Genomic DNA, 18,381 nt, shown 5'->3' on the forward strand with positions numbered 1-18,381 from the left:
TGTAGAGTTAACAGTATTATTCTCATGTCAGCAGTGAGCAGAACAACATTAGAGATTTTATTCTCAACCTTCAATTCTAAAAGTTTCTTATCACATTAAAATTGATCTGAGACAAAGTGGCTAGTTTTTTTTTTTCTCATTTAGTTCATCTGGTTTGTTAATATTTGATCAAAAGGTTGTTTGATGATTAAATTGAACTCATATGTGTTTTTTCTAACAAAGCTGGTATCTGATGTTGGTTTTTAATCATTTAATTTCCTGTTATTATATTTCAGATGAGCTGGATGGAGCATCACAGCCTGAATGTGATGGATGATGGACACCTGGTGGCGTCTCAGCCTCCAGCTCCTCAACAGACCACAGGAACCAAAGCCAGGCAGCAAACAAACAATGACAGCATCAGTCAGCTTGGGGAGACTCCTGTGGCCCGACCAAAGAACTGCTTCAAGCAGTTCAGAGAGGAGGTGGCAACCCAGGAGATGTGCTTCAGGGAGGAGCTGGAAGCCCAGAAGGAGTATTTCAGTGAGAAGCTGGTTGTCCAAAAGAGGCATTTTCAGAAGGAGCTGGACGCTAAAAATGAAACTTTGCAAGCCAAGAACGAAGAGATGGAAGCCGTGGAGCAAAGATTTAGGCAGGAGATAGAAAGCCAGCAGAAAGAGCAAGAAGTGGAGAAGCAAAGATTCAGAGATGAGCTGGCTGTCAACGAAGAGAGCTTGAAGGAGATGCACAGTCAGAAGGCCAACATCAGCAGAGAGCTGGAAGCCTTGCAAGGGAATTATGAAGACCTGAAAGAAAAAAATGAAAGTTTCAGAGCCAAAGAGGAGCAACATGTTGAGGAGCTGTCAGCAAAGATGCAAAGATTCATGGATGAACTGGAAGCACAGAAAGAACATTTTCTTAAAGAACTGAAAGCAACGAAAGAGAAGGCTGGAAATGAACTGAAAGACCAGAAACAAATCATCACAGAATTGGAATCCAAAGAGGAGAACTACCTGAAGGAACTGAAAGGTCAGAAACAACTCATCAAAGGATTGGAATTAAAAGAGGAAAACTATGTGAAGGAACTCAAAGATCAGAAAAAAGTAATCACAGAACTGGAATCCAAAGAGGAAAACTATGTGAAGGAACTGGAAGGTCAGAAACAACTCATCAAAGAAGCTGAATCAAAAGAGGAGAACTATCTGAAGGAACTGAAAGGTCAGAAACAACTAATCAAAGGATTGGAATTAAAAGAGGAAAACTATGTGAAGGAACTGAAAGATCAGAAAGAACTAATCACAGAATTGGAATGGAAAGAGGAAAACTATGTGAAGGAACTGGAAGGTCAGAAAACAATAAGCAAACAATTGGCAGACAAAGAACAGAGGTATTGGAATGATCTTCAAGTCCAGAAAAAAATCATCACAGAATTGCAATTAAAAGAGGAAGCCTATCAGAATGGTCTGAAACACCAGCAAAAGCTCATCTCACAATTGGAAGCAAAAGAAGAAATATATCAAAAGGAACTGAAAGAGCAGAAAAAACTCATCAAGCAGCTGGAGGAAGATGAAGAGAAACATCAAAAGGAGCAGGCTGATAACAAGAAAACCATCAAATTCCTCTTCGCTGGAATTTGCCTCTTTGCTGGTTTCACTACAGCAGCATTTGCTTATAACAAATGAATAGTACTCCTCAACTAAAAGTGAAAGAATAAGCAGGAATTTAAGTGATTTTATTGTACAATTTTTTTTGTGACAGGTCATTGGACATATTGTTGTCTCAATAAAAATTTTCACACTAAAATTTTGTGTTTGTTCCACTAATATTAGACCACATTTCCAAACTTTGCAATGATGAAGATACACACGTTAGGCTCAGAAATGAATGAATGGAAATATGTGACACACCCTGTATATAAAAAGCCTTTTGGCACATTTTCCTCTGTGACACATAAGTTGTGGCCGTTTTGTTGGCAGGTTATGTTTCGTTTTGATGTGACAATTCTTGGTTACTCTTATTGACGTTTTGTTTGGTCTACTTGAGGTTGTGGTGGTATCTCATTTCAGACCACAGCATCACGTCTGAGTCTGACTCTCTACACCCAACGTGATCAAAGGAAAAAATGTGATTATTAACCATCAGATGACGAAGTAAAATCTTTTAAATCATTCTAAAGTCAGTTTTAAGCAGAAACAAGGTGATAATTGGTGAGTCACTAGTGACACATTTAAATGAAGTACGCACGTCAAGATGTGCTGGTCTGCGCTCTGTGGTGCTCTGATCATTTCCCCGTCTTTAATTATGAAATTTTTGTTGTACAAAAGCTTCAGATATCTGTCACTGACATAGATGATGACTGGAGTGCAGTTTTATGCAGAAATGAGGTGATAATCGGTGAATCGCTGGTGATGATCACAAATGATGCATGCACAGTTAAGGCGGATCGATTTTTAGGGGGGACCGTTCGGTTGGCAACACTGGAACTCTGCTGAAACTGACCTCTCACATGAGTCCCGGACTGCGAGATGGCGCAAGACTCACAACAATAGCACAAACTATAGTAGAGAAGCTTGAAACTTTGACTGGACTGGGTTGCTTGACGCAAGGACATCTCGCTTCAAATCGCAGAAGCTTTCTCAGCTAAAATTCTTGTTCTTGTAGTCTGACCCTTGTCGAGAAGAACAAACAGAAGCCACAAAAGCTGGAGTTTTAAACCTAACCAGACCCCTCCTACCGAGAGGCAGACTGCTATTGGCTAGTGACTAAACAATTCCTTTAATTAACACCTATTGTGCTCTTGCTAGCACCCTCCTAATGACAGGGTAGCTGTCCCTCCTAATGATGGGACTGACGCCTCTCCTGATGACTTCATAGCCAGAGAGAAGAAATGGTTTTGAGAGAGGGGTGAAGGAAGCATTCTATGTGAAACAGTTGAAACCCAGCCTTAACCGGGGAGGGTGTCTGAGACACGCTTTGTCCCCTGTTTACAATGGGGTACACAGATCAAAGCAGGTTCAGTCTTTTGTTCGTGGTAATGAGTCATTCACATCATCAGGAGAGGCATCAGTCCCATCGTTAGGAGGGACAGCTACTGTTGTATGGCTGGGGGGCCTGGCTGCCTTTTTGTTTCTGTCTTTTGTTTTTCCTTCCAGGTGGCTTGCATTTGGGACTGAGTGGCTGTGTTGCTGAGGTTATCAGGACCTCACCCTGATCACCTGCGGCTCGTCAGGACTCACAGCTGAGGTGCATCTATATGGATTGGAACATGGTGGCATTTAAGACTGGAGTATACAGTGTGTATTTGCCAGAGACTCGACCTTGTGACCAGACGGGTGAGATCGTCGTCTCGGGAGCCATCTCATCATCAGTGGATGCAGAGAACGTCCAGGGTTTGATGCACGGTCTGTGAAAGAGGAGGGGGTGAGGTCTCACGCTCGTCAGCACACTTCCTGAGGTACGTTAGATTTTGTGACTAACATTTATACAGTCAGTAAATGTGGTGTCCCTCACACCTTTATTATATTGAGCTGTATGTTAGTCATGTATCGGCTTCCACTGCAGTGGAGTTTTGTGAACTGGATGTTCCATGCCTGCAGGTTGGGAAGCTGATTAGTAATCAAGCCAGGAAGTGTTTGCTGTTTGTACACCTTTAAGTGTTCTCTCTGTGTGTAGAGTGTGGACTCACATAATGGTTCCTTCTTTCACAGACTCGGTTTGTTGCGGCCACCTGGGGGGTGTCGGCGGGGTCCTTGGGTCCGAACAGCTTCTGGCTCCGGACCGTTAGCGCTGCTGGGAGCGCACCACGCCAGACCGCACTTTCTTTTGTTGTTTTTTGTATCACTGTTATGTATTAAATTCAGTTAGCCTTTGTACCGTGCTCTCCTTATTTCATACTGGGTCCTTCAAACGCTGGTCGGTTCTCTGAGCTGCGTCCGACACATAACAGTAGTCTCTGGCCAAACATCACGGACCCAGCGGTAGCAGAGACGGTAACGCGCCGGGAAGGCGGCAGCAGACGTTCAGAAGTTATCCGGATCAGTTGCGGGTGCTCTCCGCCCGGATGGTGCGTGTTTGAGAACCCATTACTGAATACTGATTTGTGCTCTCTTGCAGCCGTGTTCCTGTGTGTGCCTTATCCGTGGGTCATGGTGGAGTGTGACTGGCGACGGCTTCGCGTTGCACTTCGACCGGATAAGAGGTTTGAACGGGAGCTGCAGGAGTGAGTCTGTAATGGGTGAACGCGCACGGCGGAGCTCTGTGGCACGGGTCGCGGTGCTTCCTGTGTTACAGTCGTAGCCCCGTTTCCCCGGGTAATGATAGCTACTGCGTCTGTTGTGTCAGCTCCGGTGTTATTTAGTTGAATCACATTTTTGGTTGTGTGCTGCTCACAGAAAGGCAGCATGAGTTTGTTTTCTCAGTTACCAAAGGGGTTTTTTCATTTTTAGCACTTTGGCTCCCTCTTTTGGTGACTGAGTCACATTACCGTCAAGCTCTTAAGTTGGAACAGGTGTGTTCCATTTGTTGGAGCTTGACGGTGTAAATCACTTATTTGTTTTGTGTTAGTTCATTTTGTGTGGGTGTTTTTTGAGTTGGTTTTTGTGTGGGATTTTATTTTTTGTTTTTCACTATTTAGTGTCTGGGGTCGTGACCCTGCAGTTCTGCCAAAAAAAAAAAAAGACCCGAGCAACCTTATGTCAGTCTGTTAGTCTTTCTTTTTATTTTTTTTTTTTCGGTTTCGCCTCCCAGGGTTTGATGGGACGGTCCCCTGGGGGGTCATGGGGGGGGTATTTGGGTTGTTGTTTTTTCTTTCTTTTTTTTTGTTTTGTTTTTTGTTATGCCCTCTCTTCTCCTCTGACTCCAGCCGTGTGAGCCGTGGTGTCGGCGTTGCTGGAGTGGTGCAGTTAGGTTGTGCTGGGCGTTTCCCGGGTAACCTCTGCACCCGGGAGGGGAGGGGGGTGGGGGTTGGGGTATTTTCTTTTTCTTTTTGTTCCCTCTCTTCTCCTCTGGCTCCAGCCGTGTGAGCCGTAGTGTCGGCGTTGCTGGAGTGGTGCAGTGTGGTTATGCTGGGCGTTTCCCAGGTAACCTCTGCACCTGGGGGGGGGGGGGTGTTTTCCCCCCAGTTTCCACCCTCAGGGTTTGACTGTGGTGTCCTCTGGGGGGGAAAGGGCTGTGGGTCCATCTAGCCATAGACGGCCGGGGCTGGGTCCGTTGGTCGTGAGGGGAGGCGTCTCCTGGGGTTGACGAGTGGTCCTCTGGGAGGCGCTGGGAGTCCCCGTGGGTGACGTTGGATCCCAGAGGGACCTCGGCTGTGGTTATTACTCCTGGAGCTGGCGGGAAGTCCTCTGGGGGGTGTTGGTCCCTACATGTCGTTTGGGGGGGGTGTTTTAGCGCTTTTATTTGTAAACTTAAGTTTGGGGTTTTTCTTTTCTCCTCATCCCGGGGTTTGATAGGACGGTCCCCTGGGGAGGGGGGGGGGGTGGTTTGGTTGTTTGTGTTTGTCTTTTTTGTTTTATGACTAATGACCGCACATGGTTGGATAAAGGTTGACCGCACAGGTTTAAGAACTCCTGGCCACACCTGTGCTAAGTGACTGACTGAAACAAAGGCAAGGATGCAGCCAGAGGAGAGGACATCAACCATTCTGTTGGAAGACGAATGCAGATGCGGTTTCCAGCCATGGTCCCTGGAGGGGGGTGTTTCTCCTGGGCCAGGTTTGTGTGGTCGCCGGGAGGCTTCCCGTGAGGGTGGGGTACTGTTGTATGGCTGGGGGGCCTGGCTGCCTTTTTGTTTCTGTCTTTTGTTATTCCTTCCAGGTGGCTTGCATTTGGGACTGAGTGGCTGTGTTGCTGAGGTTATCAGGACCTCACCCTGATCACCTGCGGCTCGTCAGGACTCACAGCTGAGGTGCATCTATATGGATTGGAACATGGTGGCATTTAAGACTGGAGTATACAGTGTGTATTTGCCAGAGACTCGACCTTGTGACCAGACGGGTGAGATCGTCGTCTCGGGAGCCATCTCATCATCAGTGGATGCAGAGAACGTCCAGGGTTTGATGCACGGTCTGTGAAAGAGGAGGGGGTGAGGTCTCACGTTCGTCAGCACACTTCCTGAGGTACGTTAGATTTTGTGACTAACATTTATACAGTCAGTAAATGTGGTGTCCCTCACACCTTTATTATATTGAGCTGTATGTTAGTCATGTATCGGCTTCCACTGCAGTGGAGTTTTGTGAACTGGATGTTCCATGCCTGCAGGTTGGGAAGCTGATTAGTAATCAAGCCAGGAAGTGTTTGCTGTTTGTACACCTTTAAGTGTTCTCTCTGTGTGTAGAGTGTGGACTCACATAATGGTTCCTTCTTTCACAGACTCGGTTTGTTGCGGCCACCTGGGGGGTGTCGGCGGGGTCCTTGGGTCCGAACAGCTTCTGGCTCCGGACCGTTAGCGCTGCTGGGAGCGCACCACGCCAGACCGCACTTTCTTTTGTTGTTTTTTGTATCACTGTTATGTATTAAATTCAGTTAGCCTTTGTACCGTGCTCTCCTTATTTCATACTGGGTCCTTCAAACGCTGGTCGGTTCTCCGAGCTCCGTCCGACACATAACAGCTACCCTGTCATTAGGAGGGTGCTAACTAGAGCTAGAGTTGTCCTGGTGTCTTGGTGGCTTTCCTCACTCTTCACCTTCTTATACAGTCACTCAGTTTTTGAGAACTATCTACTCCGCACAGATTTACCATAGAGTGCAATACTGTTTGTATTTCTTCATAATTCATGTAAATAATGTCCAAGACATAGTCAGTGTCTTGAGAATGTTCACGTATCCATCCCCTGACTTGTCCGAAGTAAACTGTATATAAAAGTGATGGTTTACATGTGCTATACTAAAGGGGGCACTTACTTATTCACACCATCATTTTGGCTTTTAGAATTTTGTTTCTTTTAATTCATGATGTAGCGATTACCTTTCACTGTGAGTTTAAAGAGCATGATTTTAGAAATTGTAATATACAAGGCCTGAATTTTTGTTTTGTTTTTTTGATGTCCTAATAAAGATCTAACATGCAAAGGGTCAAGGGGGCAAACACTTTTTCACAGCACTCTAGTTCCTTCACGATTGTGATCAAAAACATTGAATGTCAATTCTGAGGCTGTTCTGTAAATATTCATTCATACACTTAAGAACATTCAAGTTCTGAGTTCATAAAAAAAGTTCTGTAAATTAGTTTTCTTACTTTTGTGATCAAAATCATTGATTTGAATCTCAATTTTGAGGCTGTTCTGTAAATAGGTTTCAAATAAACAATAAATATAGTAACTTCTGATCAATCCATATGTAACCCGGAAAAATGTATTGACAAAGTTCATGAGATTTGTTAGTTAAAGAGGGTTAAAAAGTTTTAATTGTTAAATATATTACATAAATATGGGTATTTCATGTATGTTTTAAAGGAATGAGAACTGTTAAAACTACCTCGGCATAGTTAAAAACGAGTAAAGAATAAAATGCTTTTGATGTATCTTATTTTGTTTTATTGTGAAGAGCGAAAGGAAGTGCTGTGTCTGTATACCACCGCTGTCAGTCTGTTGTGGTAGTAGCTTGACGTGAGTGAAAAAAGCCAGGAGGGAGATGCTTTTGATGTACCGCCAGAGAAAAAATGCACTTTGAAGTTAACATGTGCGCCGCTGTTGGAGTAATTAACTAAGTTTTCCTGATCGTTGACTCAATGGTTGGTAATGGACCCTGGTTAATGCTTTTTGAACTACCTGAGGACTTTTCAACTCGAAGTTTGTCCTGCAGTAAGGTGTCTGTATCATTTTAAAGTGGTTTAGCATATGGACATTTAGCATTTGCTGGCTAAGTAAATGCATTGGATGAGAGTTAGTTCATCGTTTTTTCTTCATCATTCCGGCCTGGAGATGACGACTAGTCATTTGTGAAGTGGTAAAAGTGTGCCATTGGAAGATATCCTTTCCTGGAGATCACTCACTGGAGCTTAAGAGTGAACCAGCAGACTGGTGGCAGCATCACCATCTTAAGACATGGTTTGGTTTCTTCCTCTTCACCTGAACTTGGACAAGAGTCCATACCTGCTGAACTACTAAACCAGGTACCTCTTTATTTTGGTTTTGCTCCGAGAGTGAGGCGGCCGTTAAGTTCTGGGGCCACTCACATAGAGTATATAGTGCAAAATTTGGGATAAAATGTGTTTTGTGAGCTCTGTATTTTTTCTGTTATATGTTCAGTAAATAAGTTCAAGCTTAATTATGGTTTGGTAATTTTGGAGAAGTCTGAGTGTGTGTGGCTGTGATTTGATTTGACCACTGTGTGTTGAAGGGTGAATTAAGTGTAATACTGTGCTTAAAGGGCACATGAGACTAAAGAGACAGTAAGTTAAATAAAGTAGTTAACCTTCATTAGTCTCTAATACTAAATATAAGAGCTCGGGGAGCCCTTACCTAGTACCTTGGGTAAAGGTGGGCTACATAAATTGGAGGCACCGCTGGGATAGTATTGAGAGTATTGAGATCAATTGGGATAATATTGAGATTAATTGGGATATACTTACTTTGCTTACTGTGTTTTATAACCCTACAGTCACACCTATAGTTATAATTTCACCCCTAATATTCACACTTATACACATACAACATGGCCAACGCCTTAGTTGACAAGCTGAAGAAGTGGTGTCGTGTAGAGGGACTCAATGAGGGCCATGCCCTGCTGACAGTCGTCCCTGAAGACACAGAGATAGCAGTCATTGAAGAGACGATGCAAACCATTAAGTGTCTTGGTCGAGTCCGAGTCAGAGGAAGGACTTTTGGTGACACTGAAAAGGAAATGCTCATGCTTTGTGAATGCCGAGACAGAGTCTCTGCAGAACGTGTCCCACCAGAATTGGCAGCACCAGAAGCCTTGGCAGCCTGGCCAATTATCACTGCATTTGATAAGTCCAGTCTTCAGGATGACTTTAACCTTAAACTGATCGCTCTCTTACAGGCAGAGGGAAAAACCATGAATGATGTACAAGCTCTGTTTGCTGATTCACAACCTACCCCCTCTCCGTAAGAGTCCCTCATTCGTGCTGTTACTAACCTAATAGACAAGATGAACAAACCTGCTGCAGAGAGCGGAGGGTATCGCCGCCTGCGTGTCCTCTCAGGTATCTTACCTACTCCGGCTGGAGAGGAACAATTTGACCATTGGCTAGAGCAAGCTTACCTGATGGTTGAGGAAAGTGATGGCTCTGACAAAGACAAAAGAAGAAGGATAATGGAGAGTTTAAAGGGACCAGCTCTGGAAGTGATCAAAGCAATACGCCTATCAGATCCTGATATTACACCAGTAAAGTGCTTAGAAGCCCTCGAAAGTGCTTTTGGACTAGCTGAGTCTGGTGATGACTTGTATTTCTCTTTTAGACTCTTACAGCAACAACCTGGGGAAAAGCTGTCAGACTTCCTCAGAAGGCTTGAGCGTACACTGACCAAAGTCATACAACGCGGTGGCCTGCCAGCCAAAAATATGGACACAGCCAGAGTCGATCAGCTGCTTAAAGGGGCAGTCAATGCTGACTTAATGTTGTTGCAACTCAGATTAAGAGAAAGGCGAGCCAAACCCCCCACCTTTTTAGAGCTACTTAGAGAAATCCGGACAGAAGAGGAGTACGAAGCCTCCCGAGTAAAGCTCAACCAGTCAGTCCACACTGTCCATACCAAAGTGCAAGCAGAGACTAGACAGTCAGAAATACAACACCTGCGAGCAGAAATAAAGGAAGTCATATCAATGTTTGCAGCTCTCGCCACTCAACCTCAGCCTGAAGAGGCAGTTACTGAAAGGAGTCCAGCTAATACTGATACCGCAACCAGATTGGATCCTGAAGTAATAGCACTGAAAAAACAAGTCCAGCACTTGCAGCAAAAAGTGAATTCAAAGACCTCAAGACATCAAACCTCAGCTCCACAAGTTGTAATGGCGGTTAACACACCAGTCAAGTCCTCAACCGAGAGTGAAGAACTCTTTTGCTACCGTTGTGGTGAAAATGGTCATATGGCAGGAAAATGCAACAGACCTGAAAACCAAAGCAAAGTTATTCAGAGACTGCTCCAAGCACTAAAAAAAAGCCAAGACCAATAGCTCACTGCCAAAAGTTGAAGACACACCCCCTACTGATCCTAACTGCACAGTGAGAAAAAGTGCGATAGATCTCCTGGAGCCTGGAGTACCTGAAGGCTTAATAGGCCCATCTTCAGTTGAGCCATTAAAAGTAAATGGGCACCTATGTGATGCACTGTTGGACAGTGGTTCCCGTGTCAGCATCATTTTTGAGTCCTGGTACAGATGATATCTGCCAAATACACTCATCCACTCAGTGAACAAACTTGATATATGGGGCCTAAGTGATTCTAGCTACCCCTACCTTGGTTATGTGGTTGTTGATATGGAGTTCCCAAAGAAAGTGACTGGAGCCCCAACCACCATGTCTGTCCTAGCCCTGATTTGTCCCGATCCGCCTGGTCCTGATCAGACACCTGTCATCATAGGGACTAATGCCAAAGCCAGTCTTTCCAAACGCTTGGCCCAGCTATGCTGTGACACCCCTGGCATTTCAGCTCATGCTCTTGGTATGCAAAGCTCTTGCCCCAGTACAAAGACAAGCATTACCCCGTCAACCACTGAAGAGGACTCTGCAGTAGGCTTTGTAAAATGGGAAGGCCCTGGATCCCTAACCATACCTGCAGGGGGCAGCCTCAAAGCTACCTGTTCTGTCATGTTAGATCAGCCCCTCCCTACAGAAATCCTGATGATTGAAGCCTCAGCAACCAATCCACTGCCTGCAGAGGTATTACTCCAACCTATGGTGATACTGAGCAGTGCCACTGAAAACAACCAATGTATGGTCCTGATTCAAAATGAGTCGCTAAAGAGTGTAAATTTACCTGTTGGCGCTGTTGTAGGGCAACTCTGTGTCGCTGATGTTGTCACAACAGTACCCTGTCATCAGTCCAAGCCCGAGCAATTTGACACCAGTCAGATAGACTTCGGAGAATCGCCTGTTCCTGAGCAATGGAAAACAAGACTACGTCAAAGGCTAGCTGAAAGAGCAACAGTCTTCTCCCTAGATGAGCTTGATGTAGGATTAGCCAAGGGAGTTGAGCACAGCATCCGTATGTCAGATCCAAGACCATTCCGCGAACGATCCCGTCGTATCGCTCCGGCAGATATCGATGACGTGTGCCGTCACATTCAGAAACTGTTAGCAGCCAATATTATCAAAGAGTCCAGAAGCCCTTATGCGTCCCCAATAGTAATCGTCAGGAAAAAAAACGGAGATGTCAGGATGTGTATAGACTACCGTACATTGAATAGCCGTACCATACCTGACCAATACACTACTCCACGCATTGATGAAGCACTTGATTGCCTCTCAGGTAGCAAGTGGTTTACCGTTCTGGATCTGAGAAGTGGCTATTATCACATCCCCATGAAAGAAGAGGACAAAGAAAAAACTGCCTTTATCTGTCCTCTGGGCTTCTATGAGTTTGAGAGAATGCCCCAAGGCATCACTGGAGCACCTGCAACCTTCCAACGCTTGATGGAGAAAGCTGTTGGTGACATGAACCTCCTTCAAGTCCTTGTATATTTGGATGATTTGATCGTGTTCGGCCGAACATTAGAGGAACATGAGGAAAGGCTGTTGAAAGTCATCGACCGACTTCATGAAGTAGGTCTAAAGATTTCGATTGACAAGTGCCAGTTTTGTCAGACAAAAGTCAAGTACATCGGCCACATTGTCTCAGCTGATGGCATTGCTGCTGACCCGACAAAGATTGAAGCTGTTACCCACTGGCCCAGACCCCACAACCTAAAGGCCATGCGATCCTTCTTAGGTTTCTGTGATTACTACCGATGATTCATCAAAAGCTACTCGTCAATTGTTCGCCCTCTGACAGACCTTACCAAGGGATATCCTTCCACACAGCGAGGGAAAAGTCCCAAAAACAAACAATACCTATCTGAATGAAAGGGAACCATTTGGTGACAGATGGGATGAGTCATGCACCGAGGCTTTTGAAAAGATCAAACATTGCCTCACAAATGCCCCAGTATTGGCTTTTGCTGATCCAAACAAGCAATATGTATTGCATGTTGATGCATGCCTAATTGGTTTTGGGGCCGTCCTTTATCAAGAGTACCCCGAAGGACTGAGACCTGTGGCCTTTGCCAGTCGCCAACTAAGCCCCTCTGAGAGAAACTACCCCATCCACCAGCTGGAGTTCCTGTCCTTTAAAGTGGGCGATAGTTGAGAAGTTCCATGATTATTTATATGGAGCCCGCTTCACTGTACGCACTGACAACAATCCGCTAACGTATGCCCTCACCACTGCCAAACTTAACGCAACGGGACATCGATGGCTGTCGGATCTGTCAGTGTACGATTTTGACATCATCTACCATCCTGGACACTCTGGCGTTAAGTCAATATGCCAGCGTGTTGGTGCTCTTGACTCCCCCAAGTACATTGAGCAACTTGGAGCTCCTCCTGAGTCCATCCCTGATGTGTATGCTTACCCAACACGCATGCAACTCAACACCTTAAACCAAATGTCTCAACAAGAGCTAATCATTGCCCAAAGTCAAGATGTAGTCATAAAGACTACCATGCAGGCCATGAACTCAGGCAAGTGGCCTGAAGATATAAAGTCAAATCCTGAAATGCAAGCCATGAAAAGAGACATTGCAAAGTTATTCATGAAAGATGGACTACTATACCGTGTGAGTACTAGCCACACAGGAAAACAGACAAACCAGCTTGTACTGCCAACTAAGTTTAGGACAGTTGTCTTGAAGTCCATGCATGATGACCTTGGCCATTTAGGGGTGGAGAGAACCACTGACATGCTCAGAAGCAGGTTCTTCTGGCCAAGAATGGCCATGCAGGTGGCGCAGTACATAAAAAACTGTGGAGAGTGTGTTCTAAGGAAAACTCCATGCCAAAGAGCTGCACCCTTGCACCAGATTGTGAGTACAGGCCCCATGGACCTGGTCTGCATAGATTTCCTTTCTATGGAACCTGATTCAAAAGGAATAAGCAACGTGCTAGTGGTAACAGACCACTTTACGAGATATGCCCAAGCTTTTCCCACCACAAACAAACAGCTCTCACAGTCGCCAAAATCCTTGTGGAAAAGTATTTCATCCACTATGGCTTACCTGCACGTATCCATTCGGATCAAGGCAGAGACTTTGAATCCAGACTCATTAAAGAGCTTCTGAAAACATTAGGAATACGGAAGTCACGTACAACGCCGTATCATCCCCAGGGTGACCCGCTACCTGAGCGATTCAACAGAACCCTACTGTCAATGCTAGGCACCCTAAGTCAAGAGAAGAAATGTCAATGGAGCCAGCATGTTGTTCATCTCGTACATGCTTATAACAGTACCAAATGTGATTCCACTGGTTACTCCCCTTATTTCCTTATGTTTGAGCGAGAAGCCAGGCTCCCTGTTGATCTGTGCTTTGGTACCTTCCCAAATGACAAAGGAGAAACGCAACATTCAGCTTATGTTACAAAGCTGAAGAAAGACCTACAAAAGGCTTACAAAATGGCTACTGAAGTCTCTAACAAAGCTCACCTTCGCAACAAGAAAGCCTATGACAAAAGATTGGGGTTCCAGAACCTTCAACCAGGGGACAGAGTCTTGGTGAAGAACCTTGGTCTAAAGGGCAAACACAAACTTGAAAATCGTTGGAATGATGTTCCCTACATCATCCTTGAACAGCTACCATACCTCCCAGTGTACAAGTTGAAACCCCAAAGTGGCTATGGAAAAGTGAAAACCCTGCAAAGGGACAATCTCTTGCCAATTGGAGATCTTGTGAGAATCCCTATGCAAGATGAAGTGGAAGAGGTGCAAAGAAAGCCACCTGCACAAAGAAATCTGCGGAGTAAGCATACTTCTGTTGATCATTCAGCACAAATGGAGCGCGAGCTGTCATCCGAGTCTTCCGATTTTGAGTATGTAAGACCCCCAAAGATCCTACAGAACTTACCTTGAACAGCTACTCAAAGAGAGAAATGAAACCAGTCATGACACACCTGGACAGAGAGAAAGAAATATGTCTGTGAACGACAGTGTCTCAGAAGGAGATCATTCTGTTGAAGAGAATAATGAGCAAGATGGTGCCGCTGAATCAGATTCAGAGCCTGAACCTCTCTCAAGTGAAGAAGACACACGACAACCAAGTCTTCATGCCATAATACTGACACAAACACCTTCTAGACCCAGACGAACGGTTAAACCTGTCGTCAAACTGACTTATGATCAACCCGGCAAATCCAAAGATCAACCTCTCACAATAGTACATAGAGGTATTACCATACACATTGGTAAAACTTAATTGCACCTTTCACATAGTTGTAGTTGTTTGTCTGATGAGGACACCAGACATTTAGCAGGGGGAGGGTGTAACCCGGACAAATGTATTGACAAAGTTCATGAGATTTATTAGTTAAAGAGGGTTAAAAAGTTTTAATTGTTAAATATATTACATAAATATGGGTATTTCATGTATGTTTTAAAGGAATGAGAACTGTTAAAACTACCTCGGCATAGTTAAAAACGAGTAAAGATAAAATGCTTTTGATGTATCTTATTTTTGTTTTATTGTGAAGAGCGAAAGGAAGTGCTGTGTCTGTATACCACCGCTGTCAGTCTGTTGCTTTTTGAACTACCTGAGGACTTTTCAACTCGAAGTTTGTCCTGCAGTAAGGTGTCTATCATTTTAAAGTGGTTTAGCATATGGACATTTAGCATTTGCTGGCTAAGTAAATGCATTGGATGAGAGCTAGTTCAGCGAACTCAGCTGGCTACAGAGACTACCTGTTCATCATTCCGGCCTGGAGATGACGACTAGTCATTTGTGAAGTGCTAAAAGTGTGCCATTGGAAGATATCCTTTCCTGGAGATCACTCACTGGACCTTAAGCCTGAACCAGCAGACGGGTGGCAGCATCACCATCTTAAGACATGGTTTTGTTTCTTCCTCTTCACCTGAACTTGGACAAGAGTCCATACCTGTTGAACTACTAAACCAGGTACCTCTTTATTTTGGTTTTGCTCCGAGAGTGAGGCGGCCGTTAAGTTCTGGGCTTCGCCGCTTCCAAGCATCACTCAGGCCTGCAACTATAAGCTTTTGGTAACTAAATAAGCTGGCTGGTGTGAGTGTGTGTGGTTGGTGAGTGGGTCACTCACATAGAGTATATAGTGCAAAATTTGGGATAAAATGTGTTTTGTGAGCTTTGTATTTTTTCTGTTATATGTTCAGTAAATAAGTTCAAGCTTAATTATGGTTTGGTCATTTTGGAGAAGTCTGAGTGTGTGTGGCTGTGATTTGATTTGACCACTGTGTGTTGAAGGGTGAATTAAGTGTAATACTGTGCTTAAAGGGCACATGAGACTAAAGAGACAGTAAGTTAAATAAAGTAGTTAACCTTCATTAGTCTCTAATACTAAATATAAGAGCTCGGGGAGCCCTTACCTAGTACCTTGGGTAAAGATGGGCTACATATATCAATTTCAGACTTAAAATAATGTACAAATGTAAGCCCCACCCATTTCCTGTTAAACCACGCCAACTTCTGGTTTAGGCCCCGCCCACTCCAAATACAGCTACATTTTTACGCTTTTTTTTCTTTAAAACTCTGTGCCACTCCGTGTGGGTCCTCGCTAAAAACAGCTGATCCGCACACATTAACAAATGCTAACGCTTGTTTTTTCCACCCAAATGCACCTAAAATCTCTCTCAGGACGACATGAAGTAAAAAAAAATGCTGAAAAATGTAAAAAAAAAAAAAATCCCTTCCTGTAAATCTGGTAGTGCTTTTTCCATAAATACTCATTGTCAATTCTTCCTGCTCAGACGGAAAGGCGGGTGGGGGGGGTGTTTCCCCCTCCACACCTTGAGATTAAAGGTCCACTTTTGAAGACTACAACTACTATAATAATCATTTTAACAATTAAAATGTTAAGAAATAATTTAAATGTTAGAAACATGTTAGAAATAGTTACACTTATAAACAATGTAGATTATAAATTGTAAGTTTTACTGTAACAGTGCTGTCAATATTTAATTATGAGGTCAAGAATGATATCTTTGTGTTTACTTAAGTCAAGAAAGAGTGACTATAAAGTGAGTGCTTGCAAAACTGGTTATCATTTTCGTGTTGAGGTGGCAGGGGGTTGTTGTCAGCAGCTGCTGAAAGTAACTAATGAAGTAACTAGTAATCTAACTTAGTTACTTTTAAAACTGAGTAATCAGTAAAGTAACTAAGTTACTTTTTCAAGGAGTAATCAGTAATTGGATCACGTTTTCAAAGTAACTGGTAACACTGGTGCTCACAAACATAAGTAAAGTTACTGATGGACAGTTTCAGTTCTGTTCCTGGTGTTGTATATTTTGTCGTGCTGAAGTCCACAGGTAAGATTTAAGTGAGATGTCTGGCAGTGTCATGTTTGTTAAGGAACACACGGTTAATGTTAAAGCACAATTTGTTGTAGTCAAAAAGTGAAGTTACATGATTTAAGTTAAATGTTTGTAAATAAAAATAAAGCTATAGATATTGGTAGCAGTTACAGTCAAAAAGTAAGAAACAACTGATGAATGAAACATTTTCAAAGTCATCATAAAACTGTAATGGTATCATTAAGTATTCGTATCGGAACTCAGTATCGAAGAGTACCCATATGTAAGTACTCGTACTTCGTCTGGGATAAAGTGGTATCAGTGCATCCCTACTCTCAGGAACACTCACCGAGAGTCCCTTGATACAGAGAGTAGCAACATGATGAGCCAAAAAATAAAGGTCATGTGACTCCTGGTGTCATCTTGGGGCCAAAATAGCGTTTGCTGTTAAAATATCTGCATGTAAATCCAACTTGTTTATTTATTTATTTGCTGCAAATGCCAGATTATTGTGCATTTGGATGCACCAGTAGACACAACAAGGAGTTTGAGATGTACAGATTCATTTCAGATCCGAACAGAAGAAAAATTTGGGAAAATAAAGTCAGCCGTGTGGGGTGGAAGCGACTTCATCGTCAAAGTTTTGAGAGGTAAATTTAGTGTTCAGTCCCATGTACAGTAAAACTTGGCTAAACTGTCATTGTATACACATGATTTTTTTTGTGTGGTTTTCCATGTAATAAACACGCTATACGAGGTCTCTTAGATAATAAACTGACCCTTTTTTTTTTTTAACTATATAGATTTGAATGACATGCGATTACACCAATCATGCTTGAACCCTCGTGCGCATGTGTGAGTTTTTTTCACGCGTGTCGGTGACATCATTTCCCTGTGGGCAGGCCTTGAGTGAGATGTGGTCCCGCCCTCTCGGCTGAATTCCTTTGTTTCACACGCTGCTCGAGACGGCGCGCGTTGCTTTATCAAAATTTTTTCTGGACCTGTGAGGAATATCCGAGTGGACACTATTCGAGAAATTAAGCTGGTTTTCGGTGAAAAGTTTAATGGCTGATGAGAGATTATGGGGTGTTTCTGTCGGTGTAAGGACTTCCCACGGACCGGGACGTCCTGCAGCGCTTCCAGGCGCTGTCGTCGACCTGTTTCGAGCTGAAAACATCCTAATTTAAGGCTTAATTCACCCAGGATGTCGTGAGAGAACAGAGAAGATTCAGAAGAGGCCGGCATGAGGACTTTATGCGGACATTCCACTGTTTAAGGACATTTTTTAATGAAAGACGTGCGCGCAAATTCGCTGAGTCGTTTCCGTGACGACTCGGCAAATCTGTGTGTGCCACGACAGGAAAAACACCTCCGTGTTGAAAACCATTTGTAAAATTCAGGCGGCTTTTGATGGCTTTCAACAAGTGAGTAACTGAGAAATTGTTTAACAGCTTGGGCATGTTCCAACTTGCCCGTTAAGGTTTCCAACGGAGGTGTTTTTCCTGTCACGACCCCCCGCGGTCGGGTTCGGCCCGACATGCAACTCTGCCCGCATGTTCTTTCATTACAAAATGTCCGTTAACAATGGAATGTCCGAATAAACTCCTCATGCCGACTTCTTCTGAAAGTTCTCTGTTCTCTGACGACTTCCTAGGTCAACAGAGCCTGAAATGTGGAAGTTTTCAACTTGAAACGGCGAGACGCTGCCACCTCGAAGCGCAGATCGCTGTCAGGCGCTGTGGGCCGTCCTTACGGCGACACTACCAGACCAAAATCTCTCATCAGCCATTAAAATTTTTACCGAAAACCAGCTGAATTTATTGAATGGTGTCCACTCAGTTGTGCCTTACAGTTTTGAAAAAACTTTGATCAAACAAAGCAGCAGTCTCTGAGCCATTCCTAAACAATGAAAAAAATGACGAGAGGGTGGGCCACTC

This window comes from Thalassophryne amazonica, chromosome 16 (assembly GCF_902500255.1).
Source record: "Thalassophryne amazonica chromosome 16, fThaAma1.1, whole genome shotgun sequence".
Classification (NCBI taxonomy): domain Eukaryota; kingdom Metazoa; phylum Chordata; class Actinopteri; order Batrachoidiformes; family Batrachoididae; genus Thalassophryne; species Thalassophryne amazonica.